The following is a 22,477-nucleotide window of genomic DNA, read 5'->3' as shown; positions in this document are numbered from 1 at the left end:
TAAAACCAGAAGGATGTATACAGACTGTGCCCTGCTATCTGCCACCATCGCACTCTAACCAGCATGTCTATTCTTCCTACAGGTATGTGCATGCACCCAGCTCTCCAGCCTGCTCTCCTGCCTTGTCTGTCTATGAAGTGCACATAGTACATCACCCAACTTTCCACACAGACTTTCCTCTGCTCCTAGCATTCTCATGGTATGTTCATGTACCCAGCTCTCCAGCCTGCTCTCCTGCCTTGTCTGTCTATGAAGTGCACATAGTACATCACCCAACTTTCCACACAGACTTTCCTCTGCTCCTAGCATTCTCATGGTATGCCTTTCAGCTAACCCCAGCTTACCCTGTGTTATTTATTGGCCTTGCTTACTCTGGCTTGACTGTATGCATCTGGTCCACCCTTAATTCTCTGACCAAGATGAGCAGAGATCACTCCTCTCTGCTTCACACCTGAATGCACTTAGTTTTACATATATTGCATAGTACAAGTCTGCAATGACTTTAGTCTGCTATGTGATTCCTATAAGTGACTGTAAACAATGTTTCTGTTTGTTTTCACTTTCACCCCTATAATTCTTCACTTTCTGCAAACTCCCCTAATCCCTACTCCTAGTATAGAACTGTTCATCTCCTCTTCAATCCTCCCCATCCATCTCACCTCCTTCTCAGAACTGTGCCTCAACATACCATCCTCTGTCTCCAAACACAGACAGCCACCTCATGCCCTCTCCTGCTCCCACCTGCTAACACTTTCTCTGCTCCTTCTCACTGCTGGTGATATCTCTCCAAATCCTGGTCCTCCTCACCACATCCCCATAGTCAGTTCTACCTCCCATCCACGCTGTGTCACAAATTTCCGTAACCTCTCTAACCTTATACCCATTCGCCCAGCCCCCGCTTCCCCAGTCCCACTAACAGGAGCTCTGTGAAACGCTCGCTCTGTCTGAAACAAGCTTTCCTACATCCATGATCTTTTTGCTACTACCAAACTTTCCTTCCTCGCCATCACCAAAACCTGGCTCACCCCTTCTGACACAGCCTCTCCTGCTGCACTTTCATATGGTGGCTTCCACCTTTCTCACACACCCCGCCCCAGCAGCAAACATAGTGGAGGAGTTGGTTTTCTCTTGTCAGAAAACTGCTCCTTCGCCCCAATCCCACTGCCACCCGCTGTTACCCTCCCTTCCTTTGAGGTGCACTCTGTGCGCATCTACGCCCCCACCAACCTCCAACTGGCTGTCATTTACTACCCCCCAGGGCCAGCCACCACCTTCTTTGACCACTTCACCACCTGGCTACTTTATTTCCTTTCTGCGGACATCCCCACTATCATCATGGGCGACTTCAACATCCCCAATGACACTTCCCTCTCAGCTGCCACTAAACTTCTATCTCTCACTTCCTCCTTCGGCCTCACTCAATGGTCTTCTGCAGCCACTCACAAAGATGGTCACACATTGGACCTCATCTTCACCCTCCTCTGCTCCCTATCTAACCTCTCTAACTCACCTCTTTCTCTTTTTCTGACCACAACCTACTCACAGTCTCTTCCCTCTCCACTCCTTGTCTACAATCCCCACCCCACAAACTTGCACACCCTCGCAGAAATCTTAAACACCTTGATCTACGTTCACTCTCTGAATCCCTCCTCCCTCTCACAGACATAAGTTCCCTACACAATGCGGATGACGCTGCCACTCTATATAACACCACAATAGCTGCAGCTTTGGAATCTCTTGCCCCTCTCACACATACTAAAGCTCGCAAAATCAACAGACAGCCCTGGCACACCAGCCTGACCAAAGAACTGAGGCGAGCTTCCATGGCTGCAGAGTGGAGATGGAAAAGATCCCACTCCAACGAGCACTTTATCGCATTCAAACAGTCCCTCACTACTTTCAAGACCACACTCGCCACAGCTAAACTAACCTACTTCTCATCTCTCATATCCTCCCTGTATCACAACCCTAAACAGTTATTCAACACCTTGAATTCTCTCCTCCGTCCCCCAGCACCTCCTCCCTCCCCACTCATCTCAGCTGAAGACTTTAACTCATTTTTCAAGCAGAAGATTGAGAACATCAGAGACAGTTTTAGTCGACAACCCCCAGAGCCCTTCCTCCCAACTACCCAGCCCTCCACCTCCAAAACCAACTTCTCCACTATTATTATTATTTATTGTTATAGCGCAATTTATTACATGGCGCTTTACATGTGAGGAGGGGTATACATAATAAAAACAAGTACAATAATCTTAAACAATACAAGTCATAACTGGTACAGGAGGAGTGAGGACCCTGCCCGCGAAGGCTCACAATCTACAAGGGATGGGTGAGGATACAGTAGGCAAGGATAGAGCTGGTCATGCAGCGGTTTGGTCGATCGGTGGTTACTGCAGGTTGTAGGCTTGTCGGAAGAGGTGGGTCCTCAGGTTCTTTTTGAAGGTTTCGATGGTAGGCGAGAGTCTGATGTGTTGTGGTAGAGGGTTCCAGAGTAGGGGTGATACGCGAGAGAAATCTTGTATACGATTGTGGGAAGAGGAGATAAGAGGGGAGTAGAGTAGGAGATCTTGTGAGGATCGGAGGTTGCGTGTAGGTAAGTACCGGGAGACGAGGTCACAGATGTATGGAGGAGACAGGTTGTGGATGGCTTTGTACGTCATGGTTAGGGTTTTGTAGTTGAGTCTCTGGGCAATGGGGAGCCAGTGAAGGGATTGACAGAGGGGAGAGGCCGGGGAATAGCGGGGGGACAGGTGGATTAGTCGGGCAGCAGCGTTTAGAATAGATTGGAGGGGTGCGAGAGTGTTAGAGGGGAGGCCACAGAGCAGGAGGTTGCAGTAGTCAAGGCGAGAGATGATGAGGGCATGGACTAGGGTTTTTGCAGATTCTTGGTTGAGGAATGAACGGATTCGTGAAATATTTTTGAGTTGAAGTCGGCAGGAAGTGGAAAGGGCTTGGATATGTGGTTTGAAGGAGAGATCAGCGTCAAGGATTACCCCGAGGCAGCGAGCTTGTGGGACTGGGGAGAGTGGGCAGCCATTTACTGTAATGGATAGGTTCGTTGGGGGGGTCGCGTGAGATGGGGGAAAGATGATGAATTCTGTTTTGTCCATGTTAAGTTTCAGAAATCTAGCGGAGAAGAAGGATGAAATAGTGGACAGACATTGAGGGATTCTGGTTAGAAGGGAGGTGATATCTGGTCCAGAGATGTAGATCTGTGTGTCATCAGCATAGAGGTGATACTGAAAGCCATGAGATTCTATGAGCAGATCGACTCTCCACTCTACTCTCAAAATCGCATCTCACCTCCTGTGCACTTGACCCGATCCCTTCCCACTTCATCCCAAACCTCACCACAGTCTTCATCCCAACTCTAACCCATCTCTTCAACCTATAACTAACAACTGGTGTTTCCCCCTCAAGCTTTAAACATGCCTCAATCACACCTATCCTCAAAAACCCCTCTCTTGACCCATCCTCTATATCTAGCTATCGCCCTATATCACTTCTCCCCTATGCCTCAAAACTACTGGAACAACATGTCCATCTTGAACTGTCCTCCCATCTATCTTCCTGCCCCCTTTTTGACTGCATACAATCAGGCTTCCGGTCACACCACTCCACTGAAACTGCCCTAAGGTCACCAATGAACTATTAACTGCCAAGTGCAAGCGACACTACTTTATCCTCCTACTCCTGGACCTGTCCTCTTTGACACAGTGTTGCATTCCCTATTACTACAGACTTGGCCCTATCCTGGATCTCGTCATACCTAACTGACCGAACATTCAGCATCTCCCATTCACACACCACCTCCTCACCTCGCCCCCTATCTGTCGGAGTCCCACAAGGTTCAGTTCTAGGGCCCCTGCTCATCTCCATTTACACTTTTGGCCTGGGACAGCTCATTGAATCTCACGGTTTTCAGTATCATCTCTATGCTGATGACACACAGATCTACATCTCTGGACCAGATATCACCACCCTACTTACCAGAATCCCTCAATGTCTATCCGCTATTTCATCCTTCTTCTCCGCTAGATTTCTAAAACTTGACATGGACAAAACAGAATTCATTGTCTTTCCCCCATCTCACGCGACCCTCCAACGAACCTATTCATTACAGTAAACGGCTGCCCACTCTCCCGTCCCACAAGCTCGCTGTCTCAGGGTAATCCTTGACACTGATCTCTCCTTCAAACCGCATATCCAAGCCCTTTCCACTTCCTGCCACCTTCAACTCAAAAATATTTCACGGATCCGTACATTCCTAAACCAAGAATCTGCAAAGACCCTAGTCCATGCCCTCATCATCTCCCGCCTTGACTACTGTAACCTCCTGCTCTGTGGCCTCCCCTCTAACACTCTAGCACCCCTCCAATCTATTCTAAACTCAGCTGCCCAACTAATCCACCTGTCCCCCCGCTATTCCCCTCTGTCAATCCCTTCACTGGCTCCCCATTACCCAGAGACTCCAGTACAAAAGCCTAACCATGACATACAAAGCCATCCACAACCTGTCTCCTCCATACATCTGTGACCTCGTCTCCCGGTACTTTCCTGCACGCAACCTCTGATCCTCACAAGATCTCCTTCTCTACTCCCCTCTTATCTCCTTTTCCCACAATCGCATACAAGATTTCTCTCGCGCATCACCCCTCTTCTGGAACTCTCTACCACAACATATCAGACTTTCACCTACCATCGAAACCTTCAAAAAGAACCTGAAGACCTACCTCTTCCGGCAAGCCTAAAACCTGCAATAATTACCGATCGACCAAACCACTGCACGACCAGCTCTATCCTCACCTACTGTATCCTCACCAATCCCTTGTAGATTGTGAGCCCTACAGGGCAGGGTCCTCTCTCCTCCTGTACCAGCTGTTACTTGTATTGTTCAAGATTGTTGTACCTGTTTTTATTATGTATACCCCTTCTCACATGTAAAGCGCCATGGAATAAATGGTGCTTTAATAATAAATAATAATAACATTGTCCTGCATGAACATCATGTTTTTCTTGAACGATACCGACTTCTTCCTGTACTACTGCTGGAAGAAGTTGTCTTCCAGAAACTGGCAGTAGGTCTGGGAGTTGAGCTTCACTCTATCCTCAACCCGAAAAGGTCCCACAAGTTCATCTTTGATGATTCCAGCCCATGCCAGAACCCAACCTCTACCTTGCTGGCATCTGAGATGGAGTGGAGCTCTCTGCCCTTTACTGATCCAGCCTCTGGCCCATCCATCTGGCCCACCAAGAGTCACTCTCATTTCATCAGTCCATAAAACCTTTGAAAAGTCAGTCTTAAGATATTTCTTGGCCCAGTCTTGACATTTTATCTTATGTCTCTTGTTCAAAGGTGGTAGTTTTTCAGCCTTCCTTACCTTGGCCATGTCCCTGAGTATTGCACACCTTATGCTTTTTCCGCCTTTTTTGCCCAACATGCTTCTTGCGACCCTGTTGGCTATTTGCCATGAAACCCTTGATTGTTCAATGATCGCGCTTCAAAAGTTTGGCAATTTCAAGACTGCTGCATCCCTCTGCAAGACATCTCACAATTTTGGACTTTTCAGAGCCCGTCAAATCTCTCTTCTGATCCATTTTGTCAAAGGAAAGGAAGTTGCCTAATAATTAAGCACGCCTTATATAGGGTTTTGATGTAATTAGACAACACCCCTCCTCATTTTTTGGGTGGAAATACACCGTGGGCAATATTGGAGGGTTCGTACAGATCACCCCAAGGTTTGTTATTTGCGCATAGCTTAGCAATATAGGTTTGGCAAGAAAGTAAACGCATTTTGAAATTTACTGATCAAATTGGGGAAATTCAGATATGGGATAATCCCGAGTTCCCGCACCTCCAAAATTTACAGGATCCGGTTTTCTGGAAACAAAATAGAATAACAACACTTAATCAGTTTTTTTTTTAAATGTTGTCGTTCAAACAAATCCATGTCAGGTTTGGAATTCCCCACAGGGACTTTTATAGATATCTGCAACTGAGACACACCATGATGTACCAGTTCCCGTTCCCTAGAAAGAGAATATCTAAATACCCACTGATTGAGGAGTATTATCAACTCAAGGACCCACAGGTGTGATATCCTCCCTCTATACCTTTTTAGAAAACTCTAAAATTGCATCCACTCAGCTTGCTGTGGAGAATAAGTGGCGGCACCTAATATCTATCACTGATAATCAGTGGAGCGATATCCTGGAGGCACATACAATGGTGTCCCCTGCTGTGAATAAAAAGTTAATACAATTGTATATTCTTCACCAATCCTATCTGACCCCAAGTAGATTACAAAATTTGGTAGGGGGTGACTGATGAATGTCACAGATGTGGGGAATCGGGGGCTTATTTCTGGCACCTTATTTGTAACTGTAGAATTATACGAAGATATTGGAGTGAGGTTGTAGATATATTGGAGTGGATAATGGGGATACTGATCGAATGTAGGCCGGAATTGTGCATCCTGGGTGTCGTGGATGAGGAAATGTGGGTACACCATGATAGAATATTTCTTCAGGAGGTCTTATTTATGGCTAGGAAAGCGATAGCATTGAGGTGGATGGGGGGGAATCTCCTTCGATTAATCAGTGGAAGAAACTTGTAAATGACATAATTCCGTATGAAAACATATTATACAGAAACAGAGGATGCCCCCAGAAATTTCAGGAGATTTGGGAAAGGTGGTGTGACTCGCCATTGACACCTTTAGCTCCTGGTTTCGCGTTATAGTCCCTGATGTGTACAAGTATAGCTATTCTTGACTATGAAAGTGAGGATCCGTGTAGGATTAATAACATGTCTATTATAACCTGATCTGGTATGAGCTTTAAAACTTTCTTAAGACTCTGTTGATTAGGAATTTCAATGCTTGGCAAAATATATTATACTGATGGTTATGTTTTGTTTTTATTTGTTTGTTTGTATACTTTATTATTGACGACATGATGTCATATCTATGTCAATGTGAATGTTGACATACAGATTATTTTGACTTTATGCCATGTTACCATATGCTTGTTAACTTATTTTGTGGAATTTTTCAATAAAAAGAGTTTAAACAAATTATGGAGATGGTGGAAAGGGCAATGATGGGGTGGTGGGGGAAAAAGCAATGATGGAGGTGTTGGAAAGAACAATGATGGGGTAGTGGGGAACAATGCAATGATGGTGGTGGTGGAAAGCACAATGATGGTGGTGGTGGAAAGGGCAATAATGGGGGTGTGGGGAAGGAGGAAATGGTAGAGGTGGTGGAAAGGGCAATGATGGGGTAGTGGGAGAAAATGCAATGATGGAGGTGGTGGAAAGAACAATCATGGGGAGGTGGGGGAGAATGCAATGATGGTGGTGGTGTAAAGGGCAATAATGGGGGGAGGAGGAAATGATGGAGGTTGTGGAATGGGCAATGATAGGAATGGTGGGAGAAAAGACAATGAAGGGGTCGAGGGGGAGGAGGAAATGATGGAGGTGGTGGAATGGACAATGATATGGGGTGGTCGGCGGGAGAAAGCAATGATAGTGGTGGCAATAATGGAGGTGGGGAAGAGGGCAATGATGGGTTGGGGAGAGGACAATAATGGGATGTGGGTGGAGGAGGACAATGAGGGGCGTGGGGGATTGGGAAGGGAGGAAGGGGGATTTATAATGGACTTAGGTACAGGGGGAGGTGGAGGAAGACATTATTATTGCTTATTATGTCTAACACAGTCCCATAGTATAGAGTGTACGTACTTATTATGAATAACACAGTCCCTTAGTATATAGTGTACTCACTAATTCTGTATAACACAATCCTTAGTTACATAGTTTCCTCTTTTATTATGTATAACATTGTCCCTTATTGCGGACCATCCTCTCTAGTTATATATGGTGCCATCCCTTATTATATAGCCTCCTCTGCTGTTATGTATAATACTGTCTCTTACAGAGTGTATTCTTGTTAATTTTGTTATTCACAGCTCCCTCTTTTATTACATAATCCCCTCTCTTCTTAGATATAAAATGACTGCTGATGGAGGAGCCGGTGACCAGACGACCAGTCCATCAGCTCCTTTGTTAGAAAAGAAGCTTTCCCATGCTCCACCAGCCATAATTGCATTATACAGCTAACAAGACAGGATGGTATGTAATAAAAAAACAGGGCTCTATATAATTCAATATGTAAGGGATGGTACTGTATATAACAAGAGAGGGCACAGTATAATAAGGGACGGCAACATACATAATAAAGGACACTATGTAATATATACATATATGTGTGTGTGGCTATATATACAGTATATATATATATATATATATATATATATATATATATTATATATGTATATAGTTTTGTTGACATAAAAGGAGGGGGGCCCAGACACATTTCTTGCACAGGGACCACAAGCTGCCAGTGACCACCCCTGCTGTATATACAGTATAGTGCTTGCCATCACTACTAAACAGATTGAACTTGGGTTCATCCGACCACTACAGCTTACACAAATCTGACTCTTTCCATTGGCCATGTTCTTCGGCAAACTCAAGTCGGACCTTCCAGTTATTTGCAGAGATGAAAGGCTTCTTGAATGGAACTCGTGCATTCAACCCTACTGCCGTTAGCCGTCGCCCCACAGTTTGGCGACTCACTTTCACCCCATATTCTTTTTTCATTTCATATGACATTTTTGCATCACTTTTATTGACATCATATACTGACTTATTCTTTATAATGTGATAAACTTCGGAGGAAGTTTTCCGTGGTCGTCCACTTCTAGGATTGCCAGCTGTTCCTTCTTTTTCTTTCTTTATTATATGTGACATTTGACTCTGAGAGCAGTTGAATTCCATAGCTACCTCTTTTTGGCTTTTGCCTGACTTCACTCTTAGAATAATAAGCTTCCTGACATCTGGTGATACATTTGACTTTGTCTTTGTCTTTGTTTTAACTGAAAAACACACACACAAAAAAATAATTTATTTGACTACCCATGACAAAATATGAAAAAAAAAATTGGCCCAGAAAATGTTGAAAACTAACACATAAATGCAAAAAAACAATGTCAAACACAATTTTCATCCTTATAGCTGACCGTTTTATTCCGGTTTACTAAAATCACCAGGAAAATGGCATCACAACAACCAGATAGAAGTAATCACACTTTTAAAAATTATACAAAACTTTTGGTCACCACTGTATATAGAGGACTATGGGAAGCATTATACTATACAGAGGACTATGGGATGTGCATTATACTATATGGAGGACAGTGGGGGGTGCATTACACTTCTGCTATGGGGCCCCATCATGGGCGGACATACCGCTGGTTTAATCGGTGCAGCTGCACCGTGGCCCGGAGGCTCTGGGGGGCCCCTGCAGGCAGGGTCGGCATTAGAGAAAGGCAGCTGCCTAGGGCCCCCGCTCCCCCAGGGGCCCCTAGCTAGCGGCACATCACGCAGCCGCTATGGGGCCCCTGTGAGGCAGGGGGGCCCACCTGGCACCAGCACTGACTCCACGGCCGCATTGAACTATACCGGCGTCTGCCAGTACAGTTCAAAGCAACGATGGAGGAGAGAGCATCAGATGAAGCTCCCTCTCCCATCATTCCCCGCTCTGCCTCTGACACTGCGGGTGCACGATGACATCATCGCGCAGTCACTGTGTACCAGGCAGTGCAGCGGCAGCCGCCGAGACAGGAGCAGGGAGCAGCGCAGGCACGAGGAGAGGTGAGGAGTGTGTTTTTTTTTTTACTATAGCAGTGAGTACTGGACTTCGGGGCCCTTCTCAGGGGGAAGATGCGGGCTGTGCTATATACTATGTGGCCTGTGTTATACTAAGTGGCTGTGCTATATAATAGTACGCGGGCTGTGCTATAGACTATGTGGCCAGTGTTATATACTAAGTGGTTGTGCTATATACTAGTACGCGGGCTGTGCTATATACTAGTATGCAGGCTGTGCTATATACTAGTACGTGGGCTGTGCTATATACTATGTGGCCTGTGTTATATACTAAGTGGCTGTGCTATATACTAGTACGCGGGCTGTGCTATATACTAGTATGCGGGCTGTTCTATATACTAGTACACGGGCTGTGCTGTATACTAGTATGTGAACTATGTGGCTGTTTTATATACTATGGGTGGTACATTATGCAATATATTCTATGGGGGAGGCTGTTATATACTATGGGGGCTGCATTATATACTATGGGGAGGTGGGCTGTATTATATTCTATGGGGGGCTACATTATATTCTATGGGGGGCTGTATTAGATTTTATGAGGGAGGATTGCCTCATACTCTTTGGGGCTACATTATATTCGGTGAAGAGGTGGGCTGTATTATATTCTATTTGGGGCAACATTATATTCTATGGGGCTGTATTATATTTCTTCTATGAGGGGTGATTGCATCATACTCTATGAGGGGCTACATTATACTATATGAGTGGAGCTGCATTATATTCTGTGGGGGGTTACATTATACTCTGTGGGGTGGTTGCATTATGCTGTATGGGGTGGCTGCATTATACTATATGTGGGCTGCATTATACTGTATCGAGGACTATGGGGAATACATTATACTATATGGAGAACTATGGGGTGCATTATACTATGGGAAGTGAATTGTACTACATGGATGACTATTGATGTGCATTATACTATATGGAGCACTATGAGGAGTGTATTATACTATGTGGAGGACTATGAGAAGTGTATAATACTATATGGTGGACTATGGGGAGTCTATTATACTATATGGAGGACTATTGGGCACATTATATTATATGGAGGACTATGAGGAGTGTATTATACTATGTGGAAAACTATGGGAAGTGTATAATACTATATGGAGGACTTTGAGGAGTGTATTATACTATATGGAGGACTATGGGGCACATTATATTATATGGAGGACTATGGGGTGTGCATTTTACAATATGGAGGACTGTAGTGCACATTATAACACATGGAGGACTATGGGGTGTATTACACTAAACAAGCAAAATGCTGCATATTCATCGAGTGATTGGATTGTTTATGCCGAAACAGAAATCATTGTTCTCAGCAGCACATCGCCGGCGTAAACAGTAGATGTACTGCTGATAACATGATACTGTATGGGAACAGATTCATCTATTAGTGATTCTTCTGTTCCAATCACTCTTTTTCAGCTGGTGTAAAGAGGCCAGGAAACAAGCAAATGACTTCAATATTGTCGATCACACTTGTTTAGCGGCCTGAACTCAGCGCATGTAAATACAACAGAAATGCATCTGTGTGATGTGCAATATGTTAGCATTTGGGGCCCCATTTTAAACTTTGCCTAGGGCCCCACTTTGCCTAAAACCGGCCCTGCCTGCAGGGCGGCTAATATTGAGGGCAATCTGGCCAGTTTATCCGGCTCCATGGGGCCACTGGCCAGATTGCCCTCATGTGCGGCGGGCAGGGAGCAATTCCTGCAGCTCCTCTGCCTGCAGGAGAAAATGGGAGTGGAGCTGCAGGGAATGGATCTGTCCTGCTTCCTGTCTCACATAGCAGCGTCTGAATGACAAAATCATTCAGCACCGTGGCTGTGTGAGACAGGAAGCTGTCGGCGATGGTGGGGCTTCAGGATACCATGCGCAGAGGTGAGGTGAGTGTGTGTGTATACAGAGAGGTGAATGGTGCTGTGTGTGTCTGTGTGTGTAGATGGAGGAGAGGGCAATGATGGGGGTGATGGGGCAGAGGGCAATGATGGGGGCGATGGGGCGGAAGGCAATGATAGGGGTGGTGGGGGGAGGAGGAAATGATGGAGGTGGTCAATGGGCAATAATGGGGTGGTGGGGAGAAAGCAATAATGGAGGTGGTGAAGAGAGCAATAATGGGATGCAGGGGGAGGAGGACAATGAGGGGTGTGGGGGATTGGGATGGGAGGAAATGGGATTTATAATGGATTTAGGAATGGGGAGGTGGAGGAAAACGTTATTATCCATTATTATGCTTAACTCACTTACACATAGCACAATCCCTTAGTGTCAATGACCTATATTTAGCTTCATTCGCCGGGGTATTGCAGACATGAGCAGCCTGCATTAGCGGAGCTCGTGTCTGCAAAATATTTTAACCCCTTCAGATGGATCTAGATCGTTGGACCTTACAGATCCTCGGAAGGTATGTATATTGTTGGTTTATTTTTTTTTTTAATTTACAGATCGAGGGTCTTCAGTGAGTGGATTGAGAGTAGAATAAATTAATACAACAGCCTTTGTGATTTTTTCAATAAATTATTTTTTAATAATGTGTGTTTTTTTAACCCTTTACTAGTATTGGATTAATAATGGATAGGTGTCATAATTGACGCCTCTCCATTATTAATTAGGCTTAATGTCACCTAACAATAGCAAGGTGACATTAACCCTTCATTACCCCATATCCCACTGCTACACGGGAATGGGAAGAGAGTGGCCAAGTGCCAGAATAGGCGCATCTTCCAGATGTGCCTGTTCTGGGGTGGCTGGGGGCAGATGTTTTTAGCCAGGGGGGGGGGGGCAATAACCATGGACCCTCTCCAGGCTATTAATATCTGCCCTCAGTCACTGGCTTTACTACTCTGGCGGAGAAAATTGTGCGGGAGCCCACGCCAATTTTTTCCGCCATTTAACCCCTTATTTTACTAGCTAGAACAGCCAAATTTTGCATATACACACTACTAACATTAGTAGTGTGGAATATGCAAAAAAAATGGTGATATGAGATGGTTTACTGTATGTAAACCAGGTCTCATATCATGTTGGGTTTAGGAAGGAGAAAGCAACAGCCGGTAATTGAATTACCGGCTTTTCTCTCTAACAGCGCTGCGTATTCCTCGCAAGTCACACTGCTGGTCCGTGTGTAATCCGTAATTTTGGGGCTTCCATTGACTTTCATTGACGTTTTATTTGTGCAATACGGTGACAAATGCAGCATACTGCGATTTTCTACGGCCGTAGAAAGCCGTATAATACGGATCAGTTTAATACGGCAGATAGGAGCAAGGGCATAGAGAATAATTGTGCCGTATTTTTGCGAGTTTTACGGATGTAGTTTCTGCGCTCTTACGTCCGTAAAACTCGCAAGTGTGACGCCGGCCTGAGAGTAACAAGATCTACAAGATACTTCTCTTCCAACTCTTACATTGTGAAGAAAATTAACCCCTTCATTGGTTGCCTTAAGCACTATAACCTATAACCTTGTTTGCCCAGAAAACTACTGCCGGGTAGACAAGAGTTAATCTTAACCATTGCTAAAACAAAGGGAAAAAAATCCCAGTATTGAGAACAGGAAAATGGTCCGGATTCCACCTCTCCCGCAACAATAATGTGAATTTCATTTCAAGCCAAAATGAATGTCATTTGCTGAATCCCCCCTCCATGTGTCCTCAGGGGGCTTCCCCAAATGCAGACACAGGGGTGTGTGCTTTCTTTTTAGGGCTGAAGGCGTTTTTGTTAGACTCCTAAAACCAAATTTTCATCTCTTTTTGGTGTTTTGCTGTTTGCTTCCAATTAGTTGAAAGTCTGTTTTTACTTATTTTACTTATAAAATGAATCAGAAACAGAAATGTATGAAAATAAATGAGGAGTGGGAGGAGGATGGGTCTGTGGAATCTGCCAAATCTGGTGTATAGCAGCTCCGTGGCACTCATGTGGTTGAGTTACCCATCATCTTTGATTCTTAAAGGGCAGGCTCCACAGAGGCCTCAATTTTGACAAGTTAACTTTGCTGTCCAAACTGTCTCTGAATGATCTCTGAATATCCCCTGGTTCCAGGGGACCAATAGTGCACATAATTGTATGGACCTCCATAAATTTAATATTTTAAATTTAATGACATGTAATGCTTTAAAGGACTTGTTCACCTATTGGTACATTTTTATTAATTAAATGTGTGCAATTACAGATGATCAACTTTCCGCCCAACTCCCAAGATCACATCTCACCACATGGGCACTTGACCCGATCCCATCCCACTTCATCCAACCACAACCTCACCACAGTCTTCATCCCAACCCTAACCCATCTCTTCAACCTACCACTAACAACTGGTGTTTTGCTGTAATGCTTCAACAAACATGTCTTAATCACACCCCGGGCCCATCGCTCTGAGGTGCCCACCCGGAGCTAAACTACACTTAAATGCAGTGACATGCGCAGCGCACCAATATAGTTAAACCTGCGACAGAGAGAGATGGTCTCCCTGCACTGCTGCTGTCACGAAGTGACTGTCCTGGTGTAACACGATCTGACGGGTCGGTCACAAAACGACGGTACACACAAGGGTACACCGGGGACACTTTAACAACGGTGGGCCCTGACGGTAGGGTACGGGGAATGGGCACCACCTGCACACACCTGAGGCTGTGCCCTGATCTTACTACCATCCCTATACGGGTTCTTTCAACCCGTCGCCGACCAGGATACCTAGTCCCTCACTTGCCCTGCTCTAATCCCTATGTAGGGAACTAGCAGGTGAGAGCACTGGTCCCACCGCTGCACTAATACAACACAAGGAGAGTTACACAACAAAGGGACAAAGAAACAATAACAGCACACTTAGCTTTCTTTGCTGCAATGCACCGCTGTTGTGAATTCTGTGGCTGAATTCACTCCTGTGGTCACAAGTGGTACTGCAGCTTCTGAGCTTCCTCCCTCAGGTGTTCTGGTGAGCTCGTTGGCTGCTTTGTTATTTAACCCCGCCTGATTCTGTCTTCCTTGCTCCTTATCAATGTTCCAGTGTTGGATCTGAGCTTCTGGATCTTTCCTGTGGCCTGCTGCTCTGCTTAGATAAGTGCTTCTTTGCTTTTGTTGCTACTTTTTCTGTCCAGCTTGTCAATTCGTTTTGCTGGAAGCTCTGAGACGCAAAGGGTGTACCGCCGTGCCGTTAGTTCAGCACGGTGGGTCTTTTTGCCCCCTTTGCGTGGTTTTTTGCTTTAGGGTTTTTTGTAGACTGCAAAGTTCTCTTTGCTATCCTCGCTCTATCTAGAATATCGGGCCTCACTTTGCTGAATCTATTTCATCCCTACGTTTGTCTTTTCATCTTGCTAACAGTCATTATATGTGGGGGGCTGCCTTTTCCTTTGGGGTATTTCTCTGAGGCAAGTCAGGCTTGTTTTTCTATCTTCAGGCTAGTCAGCTCCTCAGGCTGTGCCGAGTTGCATAGGTAGTGTCAGGCGCAATCCACAGCTGCCTTTAGTTGTGTTTAGGATAGGTTCAGGTATTGCGGTCTACAGAGATTCCACGTCTCAGAGCTCGTTCTATTGTTTTTGGGTTACTGTCAGATCACTGTATGTGCTCGGATTGCTGGCACACTGTGTCACTGGATTGCCTACATAACACACCGCACAGCAGAGTAAGGCACCAGGAATGAGGATTCAGCTGCAGAACCAAAGCACTTAGCAAGCAGCAATTCTAGCAAGGTTGGTATCCAAAGGACCTGTATAACCAACAGTCAGCTGATGCACCAGATGACCTTTTAAAGGAAGGTGGGAGTGGTAACAAACATCAGCTGACCCAGCAGCAATGCAATATCACCAGCGGCCACCGGGGGGAGAAAACTGCATTAACCCCCAATGACCAGAAAGGAAAAAAACGTTTTAATCTAAAGGAAACCAGATCTGCCACAGATCCAAACATAGATCGTGACAGCTGCTCTCTGCTCTGTAGGCCGCAAGTCGAATTAGGCCTGAGGCCTATAGAATGGTAGGTCCAGGGCGGAGTGATGCGATGACTAGGGTTGAGCGAAATGGATCGGACAAATTCAAAAATCGCCGACTTTCTGATCTTAAATAGCCATTAGCAGTATTCAGTATCAGTGCATTCAAAAACATTCAGCGATGTTTAAACAACCCAAAATAACAGCCAGCATCTATAGGATAAGATATTAAAAGCTGACAATAATAAATGAACACTGATGGCTAACAATGGCTGCTTACACTCATGCACAGTCAAGTAGACAGAGATAGATGGTTCCAAAGACAGCAAACAGAAAGGGTGTTAACTAGTGTTGAGCATTCCGATACCGCAAGTATCGGGTATCGGCCGATACTTGCGGTATCGGAATTCCGATACCGAGATCCGATATTTTTGTGATATCGGGTATCGGTATCGGAAGTGTAAAATAAAGAATTAAAATAAAAAATATTGTTATATTCACCTCTCCGGCGGCCCCTGGACATCTGCGCGAGGAACCGGCGTCCGGCACGGCTTCTTTCTTCAAAATGCGCGCCTTTAGGACCTGTGGTATGACGTCCCGGCTTCTGATTGGTCGCGTGCCGCCCATGTGACCGTCACGCGACCAATCAGAAGCCGCGACGTCATTCCTCAGCTAAAGTCCTAGAATGAGCGCCTTTTAGGACCTGAGGAATGACGTCGCGGCTTCTGATTGGTCGCGTGGCGGTCACATGGGCGGCACGCGACCAATCAGAAGCCGGGACGTCATTCCACAGGTCCTAAAGGCGCGCATTTTGAAGAAAGAAGCCGTGACGGACGCCGGATCCTCCCGCTGATGTCCAGGGGCCGCCGGAGAGGTGAATATAACAATATTTTTTATTTTAATTCTTTATTTTACACTTTAATATGGATCCCAGGGCCTGAAGGAGAGTTTCCTCTCCTTCAGACCCTGGGATCCATGAGGATACATTCCGATACTTGATGTCCCATTGACTTGTATTGGTATCGGATATCGGTATCGGCGATATCCGATATTTTTCGGGTATCGGCCGATACTATCCGATACCGATACTTTCAAGTATCGGACGGTATCGCTCAACACTAGTGTTAACCCCAAAAAAACACTTAGCTGCCAGCCAACACCCCGACGCGTTTCCCCGTCATTCGGTTCCTCAGGGGGCAAAGATGTTGAACCGGAGGCCAAAGATGCAGGTGCCCTGATGCCTGGTTTTTTGGGGGTTAACTCCATTTCTGTTTGCTGTCTTTGGAACCATCTATCTCTGTCTACTTGACTGTGCATGAGTGTAAGCAGCCATTGTTAGCCATCAGTGTTCATTTATTATTGTCAGCTTTTAATATCTTATCCTATAGATGCTGGCTGTTATTTTGGATTGTTTAAACATCGCTGAATGTTTTTGAATGCACTGATACTGAATACTGCTAATGGCTATTTAAGATCTGCTGCCATGCACAGCTTTATCTTATACTGAACCAGGTCATTTGTTAGTATATCTCCATTGCTACTATCATCCCGATAATTATGCATGCATCTCTATGTTTGTGGGGTGTGCAGTAGGACTGGAGTATAAATGCTATGAGCATATAGGTTTATATTTTTTCTCATTTTCTCAGCGTTTTGATTGCTCTATACGGGATTTCAATGCAGGGGATTGATATATATTTGTTTTGTGCACCTTAGTTTTCTTACGTTACGCTTTCTTTCATTTCTTTTATATGCTCATTGTTTTCCCTCCTATAGTTTGCTAGTTATTTAACAGGGTGAGCAGGTGATAGCCGCCGCGGAGTGGGGGCGCCAAAAATTCTATCAGGGTGCCAACCTCCACTGCTAGGAAGGGACAGCAGACAAGCGTAGGGTCATTGTACTAGGCTAGGTGCACAATTAGATTCTTTTAGTATTATTTTTTGTGTTTCACTGGGAATTGGTATTTTTATGGTTATCTGATTAAAATTATATTTTTAAGGGGACAACATGTTACACAGTCTCCCCCAAATAAAAGGGAGATTTAAATTGGCACTAAGTGGATCTATGTCACAGTTCTGTTAGTTTGTCGTACATCTTCCAGCCACGTTCTGCCACTTACATTGTGTAGTGTAATACACTGGGCCTGAGTTTTGTTGCAGTCTCCCCCAAATAAAAGGGAGATTTAAATTGGCACTAAGTGGATCTACGTCACAGTTGTGTTAGTTTGTCGTACATCTTCCAGCCACGTTCTGCCACTTACATTGTGTAGTGTAATACACTGGGCCTGAGTTTTGTTGCAGCCTCCCCCAAATAAAAGGGAGATTTAAATTGGCACTAAGTGGATCTACGTCACAGTTCTGTTAGTTTGTCGTACATCTTCCAGCCACGTTCTGCCACTTACATTGTGTAGTGTAATACACTACGCCTGAGTTTTGTTGCAGTCTACCCCCCCCCCAAAAAAAAGTGAGATTAAAATTCTCCACAAGTTTATATACACCTTCTACCTTGTTTCACAGTACCATATAATGGTTGTTATTTTGGTTCGATTTTTCCAAAAATGAGGAAGTCTGGTGGAAGAGGCCGTGGGCGGGCGTTGCCAGCTGGTACTGATGGTGGTGTTGGTGGTGGTGGAGCATCTGGTGGTAGTGGGAAAAGCAAAATAGCACCAAAGGCTCGAGGTGTTAAGCCAGCGTCATCGTCTGGCTACACAAGGCCTAGAAGGCTCCCTTATCTGGGAGTAGGAAAACAGGGTTTAAAGCCGGAGCCGCAGGAAAAAGTTTTGGCTTTCCTTGCTGACTCAGCCTCTAGCTCTTTCGCCTCCTCTTCAGAAGGTTTGAAATCTAAAAGCAGCGCGTCGTCAGTGGATGCTCCCAGTCAGGAACAAGTCACTTCCTTGTGTCCTTCACCCAAACCAAAAGTGAAGGATGCGGCAGGCGAAACTACAGTCTTCTCCATGGAGCTCTTTACACATACCATGCCTGGGTTAGAGAGGGAAATTGTTAAAAGCCCATTACAAGATGAATTGGACATGGAGTGCACAGATGCACAGCCACAGCCAGATTATTATGCTGTTCCATTGACTCAGATCACTACATTGCCCTCGCAGTGTACAGAGCCAGAATCTGACCCTGATAAGACTATGGTGCCCCGTCATGAACGCTATACCACCTTAAACAGTGACACAGAGGAAGGTGCACATGAAATTGAAGAGGAGGTGATAGATGACCCAGTTGTTGACCCAGATTGGCAGCCATTGGGGGAAGAGGGTTTAAACGCCCACATTGCTAGACTAATCTTGTTAGAGATGATGCCCTACAGGTTGGTTGAAAGCGAAGCTTTCAAAGCCCTGATGGCCTACGCAGTACCACGCTATGACCTACCCAGTCGACACTTCTTTGCGAGAAAAGCCATCCCAGCCCTCCACCAGCATGTCAAAGACCGCATTGTCCATGCACTGAGGCAATCAGTCAGTAGAAAGGTGCACCTCACAACAGATGCATGGACGAGTAGGCATGGCCATGGACGTTACATGTCCATCACGGCGCACTGGGTTAATGTGGTGGATGCAGGGTCCACAGGGGACAGCCATAGTGGGACAGTTCTGCCTAGCCCACGGTCTAGGAAACAGTTGGCTGTAGGCGTTCGCCACCCCTCCTCCTCCAGAAGTGAAAGCTCGTCCACAGAGCGCAGTTGCATGACCACTCCATCCGCAGCTGCCAGTGTTGCACACGAGGTGTCCCATTATGGAACAGCTAAAGGTAAGCGTCAGCAGGCTGTGCTACAAATGAAGTGTTTGGGCGACAACAGACACACCGCGGAAGTACTGGCCGAGTACTTGCAGCAAGAAACTCAGTCATGGCTGGGCAGTGTACATCTTGAGGCAGGCAAGGTAGTCAGTGATAACGGAAGGACTTTTATGGCTGCCATAGCCCTTTCAGAACTGAAACACATTCCTTGCCTGGCTCACACCTTGAACCTGGTGGTGCAGTGCTTCCTGAAAAATTATCCGGAGTTACCAGCCCTGCTCCTGAAGGTGCGAAGACTTTGCTCGCACATCGGCCGGTCGCCCGTACACTCCAGCCGTATGCAGAACCATCAACGATTGCTGAATCTTCCGCAGCACCGCCTAATAATTGACGTTGCAACAAGGTGGAACTCCACACTGCACATGCTTCAGAGGTTGTGCGAACAGAGGCGTGCTGTCATTTATTTGTGGGAGGATACACATACACGGGCAGGCAGTTGGATGGCAGACATGGAGTTGTCTGGTGTGCAGTGGTCGAAGCTCCAAGACCTCTGTCAAGTCCTTCAGTGTTTTGAGGAATGCACACGGCTGGTAAGTGCAGACGACGCCATCATAAGCATGAGCATCCCACTAATACGTCTGCTGATGCAATGTTTGACGCACATCAAGGAGCAGGCGTCTGCAGCCGAGGAGGAGGGAAGCCTTGATGACAGTCAGCCATTGTCTGGTCCGGGAACTCTCCTGGACGAGGTGGCGGACGAAGAGGAGGAGGAGGAGGATGATGGGGATGAATATTTATGGTAGGAGGATGCTTCTCAGGGGGCAATAGAAACTGGTGGCGTTGCAAGGTCAGGTACAGGGTTTTTGTGGGCCACAAGTGATGTTGATTTGCAAGAAAGTGCTCCTCAACCCAGCACAAGCAGTGAATTGACACCTGGAACATTGGCCCACATGGCAGAGTATGCCTTGCTTATCCTAAAAAGGGACCCCCGCATTATCAAAATGATGACCGATGATGATTACTAGTTGGCCTGCCTCCTGGATCCACGATACAAAGGAAAATTACAAAATATCATGCCACATGAGAACCTGGAGCAAATATTGGCTACCAAACAAGCAACTCTTGTAGACCGTTTGGTTCAGGCATTCCCAGCACACAGAGGCGGTGATGGTTCTCACACGAGCTGTAGGGGGCAACATGGCAGAGGTGTTAGAGGTGCACAAATCCGAAGTGGCGTTAGACAGAGGGGTTTTATGACCAGATTGTGGAGTGATTCCGCAATGACCGCAGACACGACAGGTACCGCTGCATCAATTCAAAGTGATATTTCAGCAAGGACAAAAAATCACCACCAACCAATATTTTCTATATCTAGCAGTAGGTTAGAAATTACACGTTAAAACTTAACTTTTACTTATATTTGTTAAAATCACAGACGTGACCATGAGTGAACAGGGTGCCAGTGTTTTTAAAACCAAAAAACCGTAACAAAGACCACAACACAACAAACAGGTAAGAGTTCAAATGGAACAATATTTGTAGAGCATTCATATGTTTCAAAACTTTCATACATATGACGCTACACAACAATGAGCAAGCTCAAAAACCATATAGGGTGGGCCAATCCCCAACCTATTAAATTTACACCACCAATAGCACTGGAATACATATATGCCTCACCACATTAATAATGCATATTAGCATATGTTCGATAAGTGTCTTTGCGTGGATTCATCTAGTAACAGCGTTTTCAATTTATACTCATCCTCTGGGACCGATGCTGCCAGCGGTGCCTCCTTAGAGTTTTCGGGGCTTAGGGGCGGATCATGCCGCACTAGCCGTAGATCCCCGTGATATCCAATGTCTCCCGACGCGTTTCTTCTTTTAATTCATCAGGGGGGTAGTGACAAAGGTGCTGTCAGATACGCGAGCATATAGTGACAGCACCTTTGTCACTACCCCCCTGATGAATTAAAAGAAGAAACGCGTCGGGAGACATTGGATATCACGGGGATCTACGGCTAGTGCGGCATGATCCGCCCCTAAGCCCCGAAAACTCTAAGGAGGCACCGCTGGCAGCATCGGTCCCAGAGGATGAGTATAAATTGAAAACGCTGTTACTAGATGAATCCACGCATAGACACTTATCGAACATATGCTAATATGCATTATTAATGTGGTGAGGCATATATGTATTCCAGTGCTATTGGTGGTGTAAATTTAATAGGTTGGGGATTGGCCCACCCTATATGGTTTTTGAGCTTGCTCATTGTTGTGTAGCGTCATATGTATGAAAGTTTTGAAACATATGAATGCTCTACAAATATTGTTCCATTTGAACTCTTACCTGTTTGTTGTGTTGTGGTCTTTGTTACGGTTTTTTGGTTTTAAAAACACTGGCACCCTGTTCACTCATGGTCACGTCTGTGATTTTAACAAATATAAGTAAAAGTTAAGTTTTAACGTGTAATTTCTAACCTGCTGCTAGATATCAATTCAAAGTGACAGGAGACAGCATTTGTCCAGTATGGTTACCAACTATTTTTCCTCCCTTATCGATGTTCTTCCTCACAGGTCATTCCCCTTTGATTACTGGGCATCTAAAATAGACACCTGGCCTGAATTGGCAGAATATGCATTACAGGAGCTCGCTTGCCCAGCTGCTAGTGTGCTATCAGAAAGAGTCTTCAGTGCTGCTGGTTCAATACTGACCGAAAAAAGGACACGTCTGGCTACCCGAAATGTTGATGATCTAACCTTCATTAAAATGAACCAATCATGGATTTCAGATTATTTTGCCCCACCTTCCCCTGCTGACACGTAGCCTGCCTCAAAAATGTCTTGCTTTTGGCCTCCTCTTACTGACTCCAATTCCGCCATTTGCAGCTGCTGAATGTCCACCATAGGCCATTTTTATACCTCCCTAAATGGGCTGACTCCCCCCACAGGGCCATGGTCACCACTTGGCGCAAGCACCCGTGCGAGTGCCGTTTGCCTGGACAGGTAGGTGTGCCCACTCTTGGGCGACGGCACTGGCACAGGGTCCCTCATAGTACAATGAAGTGTCTC

The sequence above is a fragment of the Ranitomeya imitator genome, chromosome 2, assembly GCF_032444005.1.
Source record: "Ranitomeya imitator isolate aRanImi1 chromosome 2, aRanImi1.pri, whole genome shotgun sequence".
Taxonomy (NCBI): domain Eukaryota; kingdom Metazoa; phylum Chordata; class Amphibia; order Anura; family Dendrobatidae; genus Ranitomeya; species Ranitomeya imitator.
This window is presented reverse-complemented; position numbering follows the sequence as displayed.